Source organism: Orycteropus afer, unplaced genomic scaffold (assembly GCF_000298275.1).
Source record: "Orycteropus afer afer isolate SDZICR_OR568_19922 unplaced genomic scaffold, OryAfe1.0 scaffold00012, whole genome shotgun sequence".
NCBI classification, from domain to species: Eukaryota; Metazoa; Chordata; class Mammalia; order Tubulidentata; family Orycteropodidae; genus Orycteropus; species Orycteropus afer.
Window position 1 is genome coordinate 23,263,564 of NW_006921599.1, and position 5,279 is coordinate 23,268,842.

Consider the following 5,279-nt stretch of genomic DNA (forward strand, 5'->3'; position numbering starts at 1 on the left):
TAACAAATGGGGCTGACAAAACTGGATATCCATTTTCAGAAAATGAAACAAGATCTGTCCCTGACACCATACACAAAAACTAACTCCAGATAGGTCAAAGACTTAAATGTTAAACCTAAAACAACTATAAGATTCCTTAAGGAAAAACTAGGGGCAAATATAGGGACCCCAATATATGGCATTAATAGACTGTCAAGGATAACCCAAAATGCACAAACAGTAGAAGAGAAACTAGATGAATGGGACCTTCTAAAACTTAAAGTTTTATGTGCTTCCAAAGACTTCTCCAAAAGAATCAAAAGAGAACCTACAGATTGGGAAAAATATTTGGCATGACATATCTGACAAGAGACTTACCTCTAGAATTTATAGAAAACTCCAACACCTCAATAACAAAAAGATAAATAATCCAACTAAAAAATGGGCAGAAGGCATGAATAGACATTTCACCAAGGAGGATATTCAGGCGGTCAACAAACATATGAAGAAATGCACATGATCATTAGCCATTGTTGTTGTTGTTGTTGTTGTTTGCCATCTAGTCAGACCTGACTCATAGCGACCCCTCCTTGGGTTTCCAAGGCAGTATCACTACAGAAATAGATTGCCCAATCTTTCTTCTGAGGAGTGGCTGGTGGGTTTGAACCACCAGCCTTCTGTTTAGCAGTCAAATGCCTTAGGCACTATGCTACCAGAGCTCCTAAGCAAGTTTTGCCTCCCCGTCGGGGAATCGAACCCCGGTCTCCCGCATGACAGGCGGGGATACTCACCACTATACTAATGAGGACAGGCCATTAGCCATTAGAGAGATGCAAATCAAAACACCAATGAGACACTATCTTGCCCCAGCACTAGCAGCATAATTCAAAAAGACAGAAAATAACAAATGCTGGCGAGGATGTGGAGAGATTGCATTTTCATACACAGCTTCAGGGAAAGTCAAGTGATATAACTACTGGGAAAACAGTATGGTAATTCCTTAAAAAGTTGAGATTAGAATACCATTTGACCCAGCCATACCATTACTAGGTATATATCCTAAAGAAGTGAGACCTGTGACAAGAACAGACATATGCACACCCATTTTCATCACAGCACTATTTACAATAGCCAAAAGATGGAAATAACCTAGGTGCCCATCAACTGAGGAATGGATAACCAAATGATGGTGCATGCACACAATGACTCTGCCACCCTAAAGAATAACTTAGAATCTGCAAAGCACTGCATAACTTGGATGAACTTGGAGGACATTATGCTGAGTGAAATAAGTCAATCACAGAAACGCAAATATTATATTAGTCCGTTACTTTAAAAGTCAAGGAAAGATTATCTATGGAAGGAAATTTTCTTTGTTGGTACCACAGGTGGGAGGGGAGGGGAGGGAATTTTGTTAGATAGTTAGAGATAAGTATTGATTTGGATAGAGAGAAGGGCAATGTACCAAATATGAGTGATCAACATGGTGGCATTGATGAAGAGGAAGACATAGAGAGGTACATGGGAGGTGTAAACAACAAACATGAAGCCTTTTGCACATACAGTACTTTGTTGTCAGTGAAGGCAAACATAAGTGTATGGGTTGATAGATGGGTGGACAGGCTGAACTATTAGGTATTTCTATACAGCAGTGAATGTGCCCAAGACCATGTATAGGGTTGGTAGACAATCGTTCTACAAATGTATTTGTATGTTCTGTAAGAATTCCCAGGTGTATAGTAGAGCTGATAAGTGACAAGGTTGTAGTCACTTCTTGGTCACAGCCAGCTACCCAGAGGGACCAAGTAGTTGAACCTGTGGACTTGGGACCATAGTCACAGGGGACATCAAGCTGAGTTGTCATAACTACACAAAATATCAATCTACCTCCTACTTTGGCGAGTATCAACTGGGAACTTAAAAGCTTGCACACAGTCATCTAGATGCAACAATGAGTCTCTCCTTGCCCAGAGCAAAGAAGAATGAAGAAAACCAAAGATTCATGAAAACAATTCGTCCGAGTGACTGGTATACCATGCAATCTGCAGCCTATATGATTTTGAGATCAGAAGAACTAGATGGTGCCTGGCTACCACTATCAACCACTTGCAGGAGGATTTATGGAGGAGATCCTGGATAGAGTGGGAGTACAGTGTGGAACAAAATTCAAAATCATTTGGGAAAAAAGAAAGTTACTAGGTTTGCCAGTCTGCTAGAACCTGTTGGAACCACTGAGACTATGGCCCTAGCTGCCCTTCAGGTCTGTAATTGAACCCACACCTGTGGCTTCCAGCCAAACAAAAGACAGGCATATGAGTTGAACATTTACCTGACGTAGATACACTCCTTGGAGAGAACAATCATGGAAAAAAGAAGGACTGTTTATATACACGGAGACAGCTCAGGGGGCAGGAGTGCATGGAGGGATGGATACAGTGAAGGGGTAACTATCGAGAGGAAGTGAGAGGGGATCTGTTGCATTGGGGTAAATTGTAGTCAACGTCATGAGACAAAGTGTATGTGAACTCCTGTATAGAAAGTGAATTTGCTTTATAAACTTTCACCCAAATCACAAAAACAAAACAAAATAAAACAAAAACTATAACTGTTCTGAAAGCTCATTTACTCTGGCTTTCCATCATTAACAATATTACACCAAAGCAACAAACTAACCTACAGAAGACTGGTAAGCCTGGTATTCTTTGGAAATAGATACAAATGTAGGAAAGTGGAATTGAATCCTCTTTGTTAACTAAATGCAAGGGTTGAGCCTTTTTTGGTTGAATGGATGTTGGATCAAAATACATAGGGATCAAAGGACTATATGATGAAGGGCTTAGTAACCACTCTCTCTTGTCTCAGTCCATGAAAATTATTATCTCATTTAATATTTCCCAAATCTTAATTGAATTGAAGAGGAATGACATCTCATTTATGGTCAAAAAGAATATTTGAAGATCTATCCTGAAGTACAATAATGTCAGTGATAGGATAATATCCATATACCTAGTGCCTAAGGCATTTGACTGCTAACCAGAAGGCTGTCAGTTCAAATCCTCCAGCCACTCCTGAGAAGGAAGGTTGGTCAATCTATTTCCATAGAGATACCACCTCTGAAACCTAAGGACAGGTTGCTAGGAGTTGAATCTGACTCAACAGCAGTGAGTTGAGTACAAGGAAGACCAGTTAATACAACAATTATTTAAATGTATGAACCAAAACAAAAAATGAAGAAATTGAAAGTTTTACCAACTGCTATAGTCTTAAATTGACCAAACATGTAATAAAGATTTATTGGTTATTGCTGGTGATTGAATGTGAAAGTTGTATACAAATAAGAAGCTTCAATAGTTGGAATATATGGCCTTGGTGATAGAAATGACACCAGAAGAGTGCATGATAAGAATTTTACAAGACCAATGACTTATTCATTGCAAATACATTTTTTCAACAACATAAATGGTGACTATACATGTGGACTTCACTGGACGGAATACACAGAATTCAGATCAACTACATCTGTGGAAAGAGGCAATGGAGAAGCTCAATATCATCAGTCAAAACAAGGCCAGTAGCTGACTATGGAACAGACCATGAATTGTTCATACATAAGTTCAAAATGAAGCTGAAGGAAATTAAAACAAGTCCATGAAAGCAAAAATATGACCCTGAGTATACTCAACCTGAATTTATAGAAGATCACCTGAAGAATAGATTTGACACACTGAACACAAGTGACTGAAGATCAGACAAGGTGTTGGATGATATCAAGAACATCATACATGAAGAAAGCAAAAGGTCATTAAAAAGACAGGAAGGGAAAAAGAGACCACAAAAGGCTTCAGAAGAGACTCTGAAACTTACTCTTGAATGGAATATAGTTAAGGTGAAAGGAAGAAATGTTGAAAGAAAAGATCCCAGTAGAAGATTTCAAAGGCAGCTCAAGAAGACAAAGTAAAGTCTTATAATGAAATATGCAAAGACCTGGAATTAGAAAACCAAAAGGGAAGAATACCCTCAGCATTTCTCAAGCTGAAAGAACTGAAGAAAAAATTCAAGTCTCGAATTGCAATGTTGAAGGATCCTGTGGGTAAAATATTGAATGATGAAGAAGCATTGAAAGAAGATGGAAGGAATACAGAGTCACTGTATCAAAAAGAATTGGTAGATGTTCAGTCATTTCAGGAGGTAGCATATGATCAAGAACCAATGATATTAAAGGAAGAAATTCAAGCTGCACTGAAGGAACTGACAAAAAAAAAAAACAGGGCTCCAGGAATTGATGGAATACCCATTGAGATGTTTCAACAGATGCAGCTCTGGAGTCATTTATGCCAGGAAATTTGAAAAACAGCTACCTGGACAACTGATTGGAAGACAGCTATATCTGTGCCTGTTCCCAAGAAAGGTGATCCAACAGAATATGGAAATTATCAAACAATATCATTAATATCACACACTAGCAAAATTTTGCTGAAGATAATTTAAAAAAAACTGTTGCAGTAGTATACTGACAGGGAACTTCCAGAAATGCAAGCTGGATTCAGAAGAGGACATGAAACAAGGGACATCATTGCTGATGTCAGATGAATCTTAGCTGAAAGCAAAGAATACAAAGAAAACAAAAAAAGATGTTTACCTGTGCTTTATTGACTATTCAATTAAACCGTGTAAATCATAACAAGTTATGGATAATATTGCAAAGAATGGGAATTCCAGCACACTTAACAATGCTCACAATGAACTTGTGAGTAGAACAAGAGGCTGCTGTTTGAACAGAACAAGGGAATACTGTATGATTTAAAATCAGGAAGAACATACAATAGGGTATGTATATTTTCACTGTATTTATTCAATCTGTATGCTGAGCAAATAATATGGAAAGCTGGACTATATGAAAAACACAGCATCAAGATTGGAATAAAACTCATTAACAACCTATGATATGCAGATAACACAACCTTGTTTGCTGAAATTGAAGATGACTTGAAACTTTTATTGGTGAAGATCAAAGACTACAATCTTCAATATGGATTACACCTCAACATAAAGAAAACCAAAATCCTCAAAAAAGGATCAATAAGCAACATCATGATAAATGGAGAAAAAAATGAAGTTGCCAAAGATTTCATTTCACTTCGATCTACAGTCAAAACTCATGGAAACAGTAGTCAAGAAATCAGATGTCAGGGACTTCTGGTAAGATGGTGGACTAGGCAGAAAGACTGCACAGACCCTCTTCAACAAAGAAAAGGAAAACCAATTAACACAGACACAGAAGATAATCCTAGACCCCTGAG

At 38.0% G+C, this 5,279-nt stretch overlaps 1 non-coding gene across 1 annotated transcript; it reads right to left on the reverse strand.

The window, feature by feature from the left end:
- Positions 1–715: 715 nt before the first annotated feature.
- On the reverse strand, positions 716–787 carry TRNAD-GUC. Its single transcript has one exon. It is a non-coding gene; the product is annotated as a tRNA-Asp (tRNA).
- Between the last annotated feature and the right edge of the window lie 4,492 nt (positions 788–5,279).